We start from the raw sequence: 16,089 nt of genomic DNA, 5'->3' as shown, positions 1-16,089 counted from the left end.
GGCATTATCTGTGATGACTTGAACAACATTAGCCACCCCCACCTCCTCAACAACCTGATCCAATAGCTGAAACAACAAGTGGCCATCTTTTACCTTATCAGATGCATCAACTGATTTTAAAAACATGGTTCCCCGTGGGCAGAAGACAAGAAAGTTTATGATGGTACGGTTTCTTTGATCAGTCCATCCATCTGACATGATGGTACATCCTGTTCTTGCCCATGAGTCCTTGAACTCTTTCAAATACTCATTAATGGATTGAATTTCTTTCTGCAAACGATACCCCCTTAGCTCATGCATAGTAGGGCCTTTGAAGCCTTTTCCAGCAGCATGTATGGCATCAAACATAGGCTCATAATATGGTGAACGAGAAGCATTGAAGCGGATATCAGCATCATACCACCATCTAGCGATGTAGTCACAAGCAGTCTCCCTCAATTCTTTCTTCCAATGGTCATCTAAAGTGGGCTGCATTTGAATTTTACTAGCTTGAGGACCATGTGCATCTGATGGAGAGGAGGGAGTGAAATAACTTTTGATAGTCATATCACCTTTTTTCATTCTACCCTTTCCCTTATTTTGAACAGAACCAAAAGATGGAGGAACATATTGGAAAGGGTTGGATGCATCAGTATGAGGGATAGAGGAAGAACCCTCAAAATCATAATGGGGGTTGGTAGCCATCATTTTTTGTATTTCCCTCTTCCTCCCAATTTCAGCCTCTAACTCTCTTTGCCTAGTCTTATCTTCTTTAAACTTCTCAAAGCTGGCTAACAATTGCTTCCTAATCTCCCCAATTTCTGGTGAGGCACATGGAGTAATTTGGCCTCTAATCCCCGCCAAGTGTTGTTTCAGTGTATTAATGCCCCCAGGACCTTCCTTAATTTTCCTATGGCAAAATTTGCAATGCATTTCACTATCAACCATTTCAGCATATGCCCAAGCAGGATCTCTTGCTCTAGGTGCCATTTTTTGACTAGGAAATGAAAGCAAACAATCTGAAAATGAAAAAAAATAAATTGATTCAATGTTCATTTCTTTGACAAAAAACACTGTCTAGGCTTTCTAGATATGCACCTAAAATTTAATAAGCAAAAACAGATTTGTAGAGGTGAAATAATACCTCTAGGCACAAACTGCCTCCTCAAGCTTGCTCCAAGAATCAACTCCTCAATGCTGCTTCAAATGGCTGCCCAAGAAGCTCCTCACTCCAGCTACAATGCTTGCCTAAGACTCCTCACTGCTGCTCCAAAAACAAGCTCAAGAACTGCTCACTAACTCTCAAAGAAGTTTTCACTCAAATGCATGAGATGGCTGTGAGAGAATGAGAGCATTTGAGTGTGTTAAATAGGGTTTGGGAGGGGGAAATGGACCCCAAATAACATTTAACTAATTCATAAAACACTTTGGAGTCCAAACCAATCAGCAAACACTTGAAAATTTCATTAAAAATATGGCAAATCAATGTTTTGATGGGGTTACAGGCCGCAGGTTATGACTTGGTCGAGTTATTGTGGAAATGGCCGAGTTGGCCGAGTCATGGCTGACTCGGCCGAGTCATGCAATAACTTGGCCGAGTCAGCCATGACTCGGCCTTCAGAACTGTTTCCTCCACCGAGTCACAATTTTTGGCATTGAAACAGATCAACTCGGCCGTTTCCGTTTTGAATCGGTTGAATTTTAAGACATTCTCTGAAGTAGTAGGCCTAGTTAAGGCTGAGGATTTCTTTAAAAGCAATGAAGGATTTCAGGAGTTATTTATCCCTAAAGTCAAGTCCGAAGATCCTTGAATCCATCTCTGTGTTGAAGCTCCTTAAGGCATTCGAGCTCTCTTTGTGGATCCAAACTCTGTGATTCAACTTACTACAATGTCAACTATGATCCGAACCTAGGCAGAGTTCTGTAATGTTTCATGTGAGCCTCTTGTGGATGTATTTTCCATGGTTCAGGCTAGCTTCCTTGTGGAATTGTTCTCCTATGGTATGCGAGCTTCTTTGTATGGTATGTGCGTTTCTCTTCGCAAAGTTCAGTGGCTCTATCCATATGATATGTTACAATTCTCCAAATTTGTGGACCTGAGGACATATATATAATTGTGGAACCTTGAACCATGCGCATTTCCTTGAAGCATGATAGGAAATTTGAACCTAAACGAGGTATGCAAATGATCCGAGTTCCATGAAACGAAGATTTGAAGTTTGGGCTTGTTATATATATGTGAGTTCTGAGGCATTTGATTTCTCGAAGGCATCTTGGTTTCCTCTCTAAATGAGTGGCAAACTATAAGTCCTGTGAACAATGCAATGATTGAATTAACTTTGTAATCAAGGACAAGTCACATATTTAAAAAAAAAATGCAAAGTTCAGTAGGAGCTAAATGCGAGTAACTCTATGGCACCTTTATGCAAGCTCTGTGGCATTGCTTATGCAAGTCTCGTGACATCTAATTATTGTGGAGATATGCGAGTTGTGTGGCAAGTTTTACTCCAGAAATATCTGAGTCTTGTGGCATCATAGCTCTTGTTCTGCCTTTGCTCAAGTTGATTTGGTGATGAGGCCAAGAATCTTGGTTGTGAACCCATCAAGCCATCTCTAATCTAATCTCTGTGTTAAGTCTCTATGGCGAGGTCTGAGTTACCTATAAGAAAAATTATCTCTTTGATCAAGGCCGAATAGAAGGCGAAATCAACTATCCTCTTGTAAACCTAGGATATCTAGTTTATGAGGAAAGTTGCAGACCTAAGGCACCTATTTTTTAGTGGAAATCTTGCGGACCTGAGGTATTTTATCCATGTGGAAGGAGTGGAATGACAAGAAGTGTGAATTGTGGAACTATGTGAAGTCTGAGGAGGCATTCGAGCTCATTGTGGCATTTGACTTTCCTCTATTCATTCAAACTTTCTAAGATAGGTGATCCGAACTTTTTGTGGTAGTATTGTTATGCAAATACGAAATCAATCTAGGTAATATGTCAAGTCTGAGCATGTGAGTCTGAGCCTCTATTGAAAGATTCAATGGTCCAAAATTGAAGAAGAATACAAGTTACATTACATAGACTTAAAGTCACTATGTATTGTTGTATCTATGAGGTTTTGACAAGTATCCAACGTAAAGAATGATGACTAAGGCCTAGTTTTGTTCAAGTTAGTATATCTCTGTGAAAGGAGTCTAGTTTGTACCTATTTATATCTGAGAAAATGAGCAAGGTTGAGCCCTGTTTGAAATCAATTTTGAAGAAGACCTTTTCTGTGCATAAGTATGTGGTGACATTCGAAGGATAAGAAGTATGAGACCATCTCTAGAATCCAAGTTATATGTGTGACATAAGTCCATGATGTCGAGAATGTTCGAAGGAAACTCTATTCTATACATAAAAAGGAGATAAGAAGTACAAGACCATCTCTAGAATCCAAGTTCATATGTGTGACATAAGTCCATGATGTCGAGAATGTTCAAAGAAAACTCTATTCTATACATAAAAAGGAGACTGCTATATGCTTAACAAAACACATTGTAAGAAGTTGACATTACTCATCAGAGGAAAGAAATCGCCAGTCCAATATTGCTACCTTTTGACCTTTGTAAAGCATTATCATCCAAAAATGTTGTTCTCCAGAAGTGAAGGAAAAGTCCGAGGTTCGAAGCAATCTTGAAGGCATATATTTGATGAGTAAAAGAAGATAAGTGTTGAAGCATGATTATGATTCCTGTGATAGACCAAAAGTCTGATATTGTTGTGGTTACTATGATTTGCAGCTTTGAAGCATGATCCAAGATTGATCTCTTATCATGGTTGATGAACTCCTTCCTATACATAGAAGACCTAGTCGAAATGCACTGAAGTCGACCTAACTAATTTTATATATATTCTCTCTACAAGAAGAATGAAAATTGTAAATTCGTAGTATGTAAAATGTTTAAAGGCATTGCATATGTCTAATCTCCGTTTGTGGTTTGTTCTATCCATTGGAACAATTAACAATGATGAATGGCAAGTTGCAAGTTTGTAAATAATGTCAAAACATTACCGTGGAATCTCAAGCATCAAACAAGGCCTGGAAGTTTCTTACGTGAATATTTGCTTAAGACCTACATGATTTTGCAAAAGGAAGTTTTGCTCATTGCAAGCTTTAGAGTGTATGCAAAATTGCTGAAGTCATATAAGAGGTCGAAGCTCACCTTCAAAAGCCCAAAGTCTGATCAAATTATCGCAGGGGAATTGAGATTTGATGAGATTGCATAATCTAAGGTTTGGAACATTGAACGTCTTGGCCGAATTCTAGGGATATTTTAGATTTGTAAACTCTAACAAGGGTTTTTGTGAATCCCTGGGATTACTGATGGTGAAATTGATGAAGTTGAAAAAGAATGCAAGGATGAATGTTACTCAAAACCCTAAGGTTGATTATTCATAATGTTGATATCGAAAACAAGAATGATGAAGAAAAGCGTTACTCATCTAAGCTTGAAGAAATTTTAGGATTTAAATTTTAGAGACAAAACCCTAGCTTATATGAATTGCAAACCCTAACTAGACAAGTAGGGTTAGAAATGAAACCCTAGAGCTTATGAATTAATTGCTTCCACTTGAAAGAAGAAACCCCTAGCTCCTAGAAGATTTGACTTCTTGATGATAAGTTTGATTTGCAGGTTGGGTGTAGGAAGGCAAAAAATTAAGAGGGAGCTAACATGTTCTCAAATAATAAGTATCTTGTATTTCTTTTATTTTTAATCATTACTAATGATGTTTTTCTTCTTGTCCTTGTAAATCTTGTTTGGTTGTATTCGTTCTTCCATGGCCTCCTAATAAGGATTGTAGGTACATGATGAAGTATGTCAAGGTTGTGGTAGTCGTTGAAAAGATGGAAGAACAAAGTGACAAGAAGACTCGTGATTGGATGAGCTTTAGACATAGAGGTAGCAGACAAGATCAACCTGATTGAAGCATGTTTTGATCTATGACGGAAAGAAGTAAGTTTTGACTTCCAAGATGAAGTTGGCTATATGTCTTGAAGAAGGATGTTGATCCAACTCTGTTGAAGATGAGCCCATGATTTTTTTCTTGCTATGACAATTAGACTTGTGATTGGATGGGCTTTGGACATAGAGGGAGTAGACAAGATCAACTTGATTGAAGCATGTTTTGATCTATGACGAAAAGAAGTCAATTTTGACTTCCATGATGAAGTTGGCTAGATGTCTTGATGAATGACGTTGATCCAAATCTATTGAAGATGAGCTTGTGATTTATTATTTTTTTATGCTATGTATTGGTGATATGTTTCTAACAAGGGTTGAGGACTTTTGAGTCCTATATAAGAGGGAGCTGTTTTCATAAAGGCATGAACTTGGTGAAATCCTTGTTGTGATTTGACATAATGTGGCAAGTCCATGGACATCTCCACGATGAAAGATTTGAAGAAGCTGCAAGATTGTTGCTGACTTGGTTGATTCTCTGATTGACTCATTGATCTAGATATTGCATATTCTAATGTTGGCTGTTCAGCCTATTGTTGTTTGTTGGTATAATTGATCTAGGGCTGAAATCCATCATTGCTACTCTTCTATTGTTGAGCAAGATGTTGATGTTTGCTTTTGTGAGAAGCTTGGAATGGTTGGGAAACCCTCTTAGAGAGGGAGCACTGATTGATAACATCATGAAAATCTTCCTTAGACATCGGCTCAGAGACCATGGTTATGGTTGGGAAGATTGTCACTCCCTTAGGTTAGTTGATTGGGAGTCCAGTGAGTCTGGTCGAGGAGTTTGATTTTGAGGCCTAAGGTAATCCCTTAGGTTTTTACGGTTGGGGACACTGATTTTGTGATCTCTCCCTTAGGCAGTTGCTGAGAGACCTATGGATTGGTTGAGGAGTTTGATCTTGAGTTCCCTTCCTTGGGTCGTTGACTGAGAGGTCACTGAGTTTGGTTGGGAAGGATGAGTTCTCTCCCTTAGGTCGTGGACTGTGAGACTATATAGTCGGGGATTGAGATAGTGATTCCTCCCTTGGGTCGTGGATCGAGAGACCTTGTTTATGTTCAGAGAGATGGACCCTGTGTATTTCTAACAGTTATATGATGTATTATACATTGATGCATTGATAATGAGAAGCTTCTTATTGTTTCATCACTTAGTTGGGAAGTTTGGCCTCATGAACAATATTGATTAATGGAATGTATTTGATGCAATGCATCTTTCCTTAGGATGAGACCTCTGATCTTTCCCTTGGACAGTTGTTGAGAGACCAATGAATTGGTCGGGGAGATTGATCTTGAGAGAGAGAGAGAGAGAGAGAGAGAGAGACTTGTACATCTGATCTCTCCCTTAGGTGTTTACCGGGAGACCTATTGATTGGTTAGGGAGATTGACCTTGAGAGAGAATGAAAAGTACCTCCTTGGCTAGAGGGAGTGTTGGAAATATAGTAGTCATGGTCGGTATTTTCATCATGTGAAGAAATACAAAACTTTGAATTTATATTATGCTTCCTAAATTGCTCATGTTGGCCGCCTATTATTAAAGTCAGCTGGGCCCCTTGGAGGCACCCATTCGACGCCCCTTTGAAGATTATATAAAGGAGACCACTTCTCATTTGGCACATTGATTTGTGTCTTGGTCATCTCTGATCCAACAATGTTAGAAGCAGAAGGGGGCTGAAATTCAGGAGGAGAGCTTGGCCCTTGATCTTGTGACTGGTTACTGGTTTGGCTTTTATCTTGATGTTGTTATTTGTGATGAATTGATGTACATTGAACTCTCTCTCTCATAAGGTTTTCCCCTTGTGGGTTTTGTCCTGGCCTCGGGCCTAATTTCTGGGTCTCTTGTATCATTGCCTCATGGTTATTTTCTACTGCTCTTTCATGTTTAATAGTTGAAATTTTCTTCTGTATAACTGCTTAATGATATTGACTGCTTTATGGATGTTATTGATGCATATTAATCATTGGAAGTAGTTATCTTTTGAAGAAAATCATTTTAGCTTGTTTGCAGTAAAAAATTCAACGGTGTATAGGATGAATGTTAAGGTAGCAAGTCTCTCTTGATTCTCAGGTTACTGGTAGACTGTCCGGTTGAAAAGTGTGTTACTAAGTGGCTAGATTAATGTTGAGTTTTTGAAATAGGTACATAGGGTGATTGTTAAGATAGCAAGTCTCTCTCAATTCTCAGGCTACTGGTAGACCGTTGTCCTCATTAAACATCTAAGCAAAAAGAGCATTTATGGAAATCAAACTCTGACAGGGGCTTTATCTGAATGTCCCATCAACGTTATATTTAGCTTTTGCCAGAAAGTAGCCTGATGCAAAAATGTTTAACGAGTAATCCCATTGCCTGTCAATGTCTGGGCTGGAAGCAAGCTCATTGCCTTTGGGAACACACTTTTGTACAAAATATTGTATGTGTTGGAAGTGGATGTACTGTATAGCTTTTGGATTCTCTGCCTTATGTTAGTAGTGTTTTGATACTATTTTCTTATGTTAGATCAGTTACTTTGTATCTCATATTTTCAGTCGACAGATTTTTGTTTCAGTTCATGTCATTATCAACTAGGCAGCATGCCTGTGCTGTGCTATCCTGTGTCTTCTTCTGAAAGTCCTATTTATTATTGTCCACAAATAGCTCATTTGCAGATTGGCCAATCCACAACAATCAAGGCAATGCCAATGCTCTTGTCATAGTTTGGTTGATTGGAGTTTTGAACAGTAGGTGAAAGAAAGAAATTGCAATGTTAGATGTTTCGGGTGAACACTTCACCCATCTTCAGTGTTGAGAAAGCTAGGGGCAGCAACATAGGATGATTTCTCTTATTGATAACTGTTTGCGGTGTATTTTTTACTTCATTAGATTAGCTTCTTCTTTCACTTGTTTACTATTAGTGTTTTCTTCATCAAACAGTGACCAAACCATAAAGAACAATAAGACAAAGAACACAAGATTTAGACCATCAGCCAGGTCAAAAACCTCTCCAATCTAAGAGGAAAACACAAGAATTCTTCTTCTTATAGAATCTTCAATTGACGAATTCCAAGACCTAGACCCTTGACCAAAAATCCCTCCAAGACCAAGTCAAAGCTTCTTCTTGATGAACTTCTCTTCCTTCAAGTCAGCTGGTCAAACTTGATCTGCTGCTTCAGATTTCGGCCCTAGCTCAGAATTTTGGCTTGTTGTTGCAAACCTGCAATTTCGGCTTCTTCTGCAGAAACCCTAGGTCACACGTGTGGCTTGAAAAATGGACAAATTTGCCTCCTTTCAACTTCGCTTGACTTGACTTCCTTTCTTTGATAATTCGGCTTGCTAGAGAGACCTTCCTTGACCCAGATTTCGGTCCTTGATGATGACTGCAACTTGCTGCAGAAGGAGGCCCTAATTCACTTCGCACGTGTGAGAAGAATACCCAAGAAAACAGTCCCAAAACTCGATTTTTCTTCTTTCCTTTTGTCCTTCTCTTCCTCGCACTTCTGCTCTTCCTTGATCGAACTTGTTGTGTTGTGAGTGTATGCTTGAATGAGGCCGAGTCCTCCTTTATATAAGCTTCATGTCCATCTTTGTAGGCCGACTTGTTAACATTTCTAGGCTGACTTCATCTTCTATATAGGCCAACTTGTTTGTTAGCACTTGACGAGGTCTTGGAAGGTTATTTGGCTCAAATAATTTCTTTTACAATATGTAACATGCCCCAAATGGGTCTTTCATACATGACAATGACTTAATGACTTGTAGACTCAATGACAAGCCCTAGGAGCTCACAATGGGAGCTTGACCTATAAAATAAATTTCTCTTGAGCACGAAACCCATGCCTCAAGAACAACAATAATAAATTTAGTTTTCTCATTACATCAAATACATAAAATCATGATTACATACGTCATTATGAAGACCAAACCTTGTTACATATTTCAACATTCAGGGACCGTAAGCTTGAAAATTCATGGTCCCTGAAGATGGGTGAAGTGTTCACCCAAAACGTTGGACATTGCAATTTCTCCACACAGTTTTTCCAGAAATTGTCTCAAATATAAATTCGAACTGTGAAAATCTGCATTCTAAGAATTATCATTATATAATACAGGAGTTGGATTTTTCAAGTGCAAGTATATGACTATTTGTTGCTAAATTACACTATGTTTTAATACTAACTTGCCATTGTTTGTTGGTTTGATGGGTTTGACTCTACAATATTTGTTGCAGTTCCTTGTCTTCTATCTTTGCTCGTTGGCTCCAACAACATGTGGTGCAGCCTTTGCATCTATGCTTTGTGACATTTTTGTCAACAAATCTCGCCCACCAAATACAAGGTACAACAAATCTGAGAGCTATTTTTAAATCAGGGAGGTCACAGATAATTAGAAAAGACATTCTGTCATACCAGGGTCAGTAATCAAGTTTATAATATGCAGTTTGTTATTGGCTGCATCATTATCTAGTATACTGTTTACTCTTCCATATTTTCTAGGAAATCAATAATTTGTATTTGCGCAACCTACAAATTAAAAATAAAAGAGTTTTCATTTGTAGAAATGATTTCTGTGCTGGTGCAAAGGCATGTTTCATTGTGTTCTGCTGTTTGGATGGAATGGGTCCATGATATTGTAATGGCGTGCTCTTTCTTAATTGATAAATACAATACTTGATACCCATAGCCATATTCTAACTCACTTCAGCATATTTATCATTTTGTTATCAGGCATGGTTGTGCTGTTCAAATGCATTGGTGATGGTAGAATGTCTTTGTGACATTGTTGCAAAAATCTCATTCCACAAACAACTAGTTGGGATCATGTGCAAAGGACATTGTAAAAATTGACAAAACTAAAATTACAAAAGTCATTTTTTAGAGTAACAAGAAATTGGCAAAATTCAACAAAAAATTGGTAGGCAAAAACATTATAAGTTAATGGTGAATTTTCATTTATTTTCATTTTGGAGTAGATATTGCAGAAAAATGTAGCGTTGCTGATAAATTACTGAGTTTGCAATACTATGATTTAATAATTCATCGATTACAATTGATCAGAGTGAGGTACAATCTACCTGGGTGCAGGTGACCAACCATATGATACTATCTGAAATATTATTGGCTGTATTAACTGCCATCATAATACATTTGCTTTAACTCAAATGTGAAGTGATTATGGCCACAGAAAATTATGTACGGATAATTCATTTCATGCTGAAACAATAACCTGAAAGCAAAGAAGTTTGTCTGAGCCTTTAGGCTTTCCCCGAAGGGTATAGTGTTGGTGCTTATAGTGCGTTTGCATTATTTTTTTGTAATGAATCCACTGGATAACCTTGTTGGACATGGGTGCGGATCTATAATTCATTTGTTCACAAACTCTTAATAATAGCAGCAGAAATAGACTCACAGGTAGCAGAAATAGACCCATGGATCTAAATACAATTTTAGAAAAATTAAAGGATTACATTTAAATTGAAATCATAGATATAGAATCAAATCTTTATCTCGAAAGAAAGAAGCCAACAGATTGCTTGAGTAAGATTCACCGCCTAGCCATAGGATCTTCCTTGGGATGAACTACCTTCAAGTTGAAGGACACAACATGCAAGGCAAAAACTTAAAGTCCAGGATTTAGCAGATGCACAAGGCAATATCCTTACATGGAGTCCCGAGGAAGATTGCACAAATCATGTGGACTACAAGGAAGGCTCAATTAAGTCCAAGAAACTGGTGTGGTACAACCAAAACAAAACAGAGCAATCAGGGGATAGTCCATCCATGAGCAGACATTCCTGTCCATAATATCCATCACTTTGTTGGTCCTATATGGGTCAGAGCTACTTTCCTCTCTGCTAGCTGCAATTTTGTTTTATGTTTAACATTGTAAGTGCTACAATTTTACATTTTCTGAGTTATGCTTAGCGGATTCACATATTTATATTTAAACATATGTCGTGCACCCCAAATCCAGAAGAACCCTTGTGACATATCTGGACATCTCTTTTGGTATTTGGTATACTCCAAAACAAAACTTCTTCTTCATTGCATCTAAGTTTCCCTGCTGTGAGACTCTTTTGCCCCTGACAGCAAAATTGCAGACTTACTTTGCAAAGAATTTTGGAATTAACATTGCATAACTGAATTACTAAAGGAAACCTAAAGGGAATCATGTTCATGCTTATAAACAGGAATTTCCTTTCCATCGAGCATTCCATTGTTGAAAATCACATGAATATAAAACAGGATTCAAGGATTTTCACATAACTGCATACAAAATAGAAACAATCCATTCAAGAACATTTTTTTTTTCTTTCTTCGTGAAAATTTTGCACCAAACTGGTTGCGAAGGAATGACTAATACTTCTCAACCATAGGAATTAACTATGGATTCCACCTCCAAGCTGAGCCATGATACCACTGAGGTGAAGAATGCACATACGGAAGCTCTGGTCTCTCATTCCAACTAAGAGTGCCCAAATATTCAGACAAAGAAGATGTCTGCCATCAAATTCATCAAGGATACTCCTCCAGGTATCTCACCTAGTTTTCAGTCCGTCTGGGTCTTCTTCCCTGGAGCAAAACACGATACAGTGGAAGGTCTTTCTCTTTTTTTCTCAACAGTTCTTAAGTAATCCTAACCATCCAGTGTGGGCAAAAAATAAATCTGATCCAGTTAGTGTTGTTTGGGAATCCTGGAGTGGTAAACCATTGGTTCAGCTAAACGTCACTCCTGGTGCAACCATGGGGTTGCAGGTTTACTGTTGTTCTGGAGATTGTGGACATTACATCGTTACAGCCATGGCTCTTCCTTCAAAACTGACCCATTTCCTCTCTTTATAGGAACATATCCCTCAGCTTTTCTTCGGTTCTCACTTGCCTTGTACATAAGGGTTTATGTTGCAGGTTTACAGGCAGTGCAGCCATGGATCTCTACCGATTACTCCATAACTAGGGACAGGAAACTTTTTTTGGGATGGGAGGAGAATAGTGGATAAAGTATGGAGTATTCCATGGCTGAATGATTGATGAAATGCAGGAAGCGGTTTTTTCACCTTGTCTCAAGGATGTGATAATCTGTTTTTTACACACGAGTCAAAGGTTGATATGAGAGCTCTAAGGAAGCATGAGCAAAAAGGTAGTACTTCTCTAAAGTACTCGAGGTTTTGCTTTCCCAAGAATTCCCATTCTTCTCCTGTTGTGATATCATAGCCTTCTTGTTGCTCCTCATGGAACATTTTTTTTTTTTAACCACATGGTGAATCGGTAACTGCCAGTTCTAATATATGGGAGACCGAGGATCAATTCTCGTAGCTGCCACTATAACACCAAGAGTACATCCAACTACCTGCAAGTCGATATACTAAGATCCTATGGTTTTAGAAAAGCGAGACTCTCGTGCCGCCAAGGCGGGGGTGGGGAATTTGCTTCTCGAGCATCCACCACAGCAGGCCAGTGTACTCAATGAGATTTGAACTACGGTCTCTCAGGCTTCGCCCAAGTAGACTTACTGTCAAACCACACATCACTGTACATTTGTTTTTTTTTTAATAACAATAAGAATATAATTTTAAGGTCATAGCTATGTATAAGACTCCCTTGTTTATGGGACAATGTTTCCTTTCCATCCAGTGTTTTGACTGCTTAGTTTACCGAGGTGTACATACTTTATCCCTCTGGAATTGATCCTGTGAACCCCAAGGAAAAAAAACACACATGTTCTTAACTATTAGGGCCAACCAAGTTGTGCAACATGGTGGACATCATAGGCCTCTTGGCTTTTGTAGTTTTATCACATAATGGGCCAAGCGATCTCTCTTCTTGACTCTGATCTAGCAGTTTCAACATTTCTTACCTTTGATAAAAGTATGTTCTAATTTCTTTTTGGTGTTTGTTCTTTTGCAGGATGACTGCAGCTGCTTATCTAGCTAGTTATTTATCTCGTGCTAAATACCTGCCTTTATCTGTAGTTTCTGCGTCATTAAAAAGGTTTGTTAGCTGTAGTTGTTTTTAATTAATTTTTATCGTCAGTTTACGATGTTTTAATTGTGGATACATAATTTACAGGTTGGTAGACTGGTGCTTGCAATACTTGCCTCATCATAATGAGGATTGGAAGGCTATGAATCCAGGAGTGCATGGGGTCTTCTATTCAGCATTTCAAGTAAATCCCCTTTCATTGTTCTAGAGCCATCAGTTACTAGTTCAAAACAAGGTCATGGCATGGAATAGTTATGGAAGATATGAATACTATAAATGCTGACTAATTTAATCATATCATTGCGCTTAAAGTTAAATATGGCGATGGAATGTTGTTCTGATGTTTATGTATGAGATTATTGCTGGATATGCGGTCATTATTATTTTTATGACGAATCGATGTAACCTTTTATATTGACTGTTGTTAATTTGTAGAATATATAATTTTTTTAGTCGTGAATTGATTGCTTGTTCGAATGCTTCCAGTAGTACGTGGGTGTGACTTGATCAAGTTTCTCTGCTGGCTATAATTTTGGTTTTTGTTGTTCTTGACTTGCAGGCTGTTATGTATATTCTTTGTTTCCGAATGAAGATGCTCATGGATGATCCTCAACAGAGATTACTATTAGAACAGTTGTCACTGAAAAATATAATTGAGCACACACTGAATCCATTAAAGGTATGGGAATAACAGAAAGTGAACTCAGATTTTGGCTAGCAACTGATCCAGAGTTTTGTTTGTTTGTCACCTCCCACCTAAGACGTTTGTTCTTCGTGCTCAACAGATATGTTTGCCGTCAGTGGTAGAAGAATTTCTAAGGCAGGTTAAAGCATTTCATCTATTTGATGTTTTAGAATTTACGAGTTCAAAGAACGCATTGGAGATGGAGGAATCCAAGGCCTTTGGGGGTGTGAGAGGCTTGATATGTTCTTTCCATTTGATCCATACTTGCTAAAACGATCAGACAGGTATGTTTAGATTTCCTCTTTGATAATGAAGCTGTGTTTCTGAATATGTACTTGTAGATAATTTTCTTTAAGTATGCAACATGTTTATTTGCAGATTTGTCAGACCAGCTTTTACTTTCTGGTCAGTGGGTCAGACTCCAGCCGAGGAGGATGAATTTGAGGACACCATGATGGATGAAAGAGATTCCGAGCCTTGGGATGATGATGCAGAGAGGAATACTTATTCTGAAGATTTTATGGCTGATAATAAAGGGACTAGATCGAACAAGGGATACCAAGAAAGTCAAAGTGATGATGAAGACTTTGATGCATTCGAGTGTTCTATGGACAAGATGTCCATTACCCCAAAACATAAAGCATTTAGAATGCCTCCAAGTTTGCTTGTCACATCAGCACTGACATCAGACAAGCCAGCCTCAGTAAAACTAATGCCAGCCAGATTGTTGCCCCACATCAATTCAGAGTTGTAAGTTTTGGTTGTTTTGGCTGGGTCAGGTAATTCTAGTCATCGGTGCTTCAGAGTTATACGAGAAAAATGTAAAATTTGGAATTTTTTTGGTCAGAAGTAAACTTTTAAAGCTTTTGAGGTTCATCGATCATCGTTATTGGTTAGACGTTAAATTATTATTTAATACCAACCGGGTTTCGAAATGTGAAACTGGTTGGGGGACCTTTAGAGGTCCACGGTGAGTAATGTATTTACAGATGCCTTTTAAGGGTCCTTAAAGCTCTCGAGTGATTTCTTGCGTTTTGATGCTCGCGAGATGGGTGTGAGCATGTTTATAAATTTTTTTGTAGCGTGGGAATTTGTTAAGCATTTTTTGAATTTTGTATTTGTTGATTAAAGTCTACACCAAAAGACCAGTCTTCGGTGAGACACCTATCATGGATGATCTTCATCTACTTACAAATTAATAATATGTTGATACAAATTTTAATGTATTGTTATTCCGTGTCATTAATATTACAGAAAAAAATACGATGATATGTTATTAATTTTCTTGGCTGTCTTTTTAATTATAATACTAGTCTTTTTAACTGGTTGAAGCTTTTGGGTACATTTTATGTTCTGTTTGTCTTTTGAAAATATGTTTTATATGATTTTTTAAAATAATATTTAAAGGTTGAATTTACAGTACGTACTTGCATTAGAATGCTTGCATTTTTGATGATACCGGCTGAGTCATAGATATAGGTCCTGCAAAACGCAAATCAATCCGATGCCATTAAGCTCGAAGTTAAAGAATATCGGGCATAACAAGTCCTTGAATTACAATTATAGAAGCAAAATAATTTTTAATAGGCAAAATTGGTTTTACTTGTGTTTTTAATGGATGGATGTAATAAACAGGTTTTGAATCAGTTCATAATTGAGAACTTGCAATCCGCTGTAACAAGTCCTTAAATTACAATTATAGATGCAGAATAAATTTTAATAGGCAAAACTGGTTTTACACATGTTTTTAATGGATGGATGTAATAAACAGGTTTTGAATCAGTTCATAATTGAGAACTTGCAATCCGCTTACAGTTTATTATTCTATACCATTCAAAAGGAAGGCAATATCGCTAGCTTCCTCTTATTTCAATGTCTTACCCTATGTGTTTACTTGAACATGCTACATGTGTCTGGGTAGTATCTGGTAGTTCATCGTTCTACATGGAGGAAGAAATTGTTATTATAACAAGGAAAACAATAACTGTAGAGTGATTCACAATAATGTAGTGATCTTTATGGTGTTAATTTTTCATGAAGTGTGTGAGCTTATTGGAACAACGTGTTAACCTTTCACCAAGACGCTTAAATACATGTAACCAACAGAACAATTAAGTTTTACAAGGATGAGGCCGAGGTCCAGAAATTTTAGAACCGGAGTTCAAAAAAGTTTCTGTTGTATTGTAGCTGCTTGGATATACAAATAATAAATTAAGATGTTTTATATGCCAATTATAATGACGATTATAGAAAATAATTTTGCTAAATCGATAATATATATTGAGACTTATGCTATCTATAGTGATCAATATATGACGATCCTCGTAAAAGACAGGAGAGCAATATTTGACGATTATAGAAAATAATTTTGCTAAATCGATAATATATGTTGAGACTTATGCTATCTATAGTGAACAATATATGACGATCATAGTAAAAGACTAACGATGAGTGGAAAAGTAATGACGATCAC

The 16,089-nt window shown here is 37.6% G+C and overlaps 1 pseudogene across 1 annotated transcript in view; it reads left to right on the top strand.

Annotated features, from left to right (window-relative positions):
* LOC149225027 (uncharacterized) overlaps window positions 1-14,848 on the top strand; it is a 112,078-nt pseudogene extending 97,230 nt beyond the window's left edge. Inside the window, exons 10-15 of the transcript XR_016249564.1 lie at window positions 9,184-9,290; window positions 12,857-12,940; window positions 13,019-13,115; window positions 13,491-13,610; window positions 13,717-13,900; window positions 13,995-14,848. The product of XR_016249564.1 is annotated as an uncharacterized LOC149225027 (transcript). The remainder of the gene's footprint in view (window positions 1-9,183; window positions 9,291-12,856; window positions 12,941-13,018; window positions 13,116-13,490; window positions 13,611-13,716; window positions 13,901-13,994) is intronic.
* Window positions 14,849-16,089: the final 1,241 nt, after the last annotated feature.

The sequence above is a fragment of the Pinus tabuliformis genome, chromosome Q (assembly GCF_031772625.1).
Source record: "Pinus tabuliformis cultivar Carrire ecotype Pingquan chromosome Q, CPIR1, whole genome shotgun sequence".
NCBI lineage: Eukaryota > Viridiplantae > Streptophyta > Pinopsida > Pinales > Pinaceae > Pinus > Pinus tabuliformis.
Note: the sequence above shows the minus strand (reverse complement) of the source record. Positions and strands in the feature narration are given on the sequence as shown.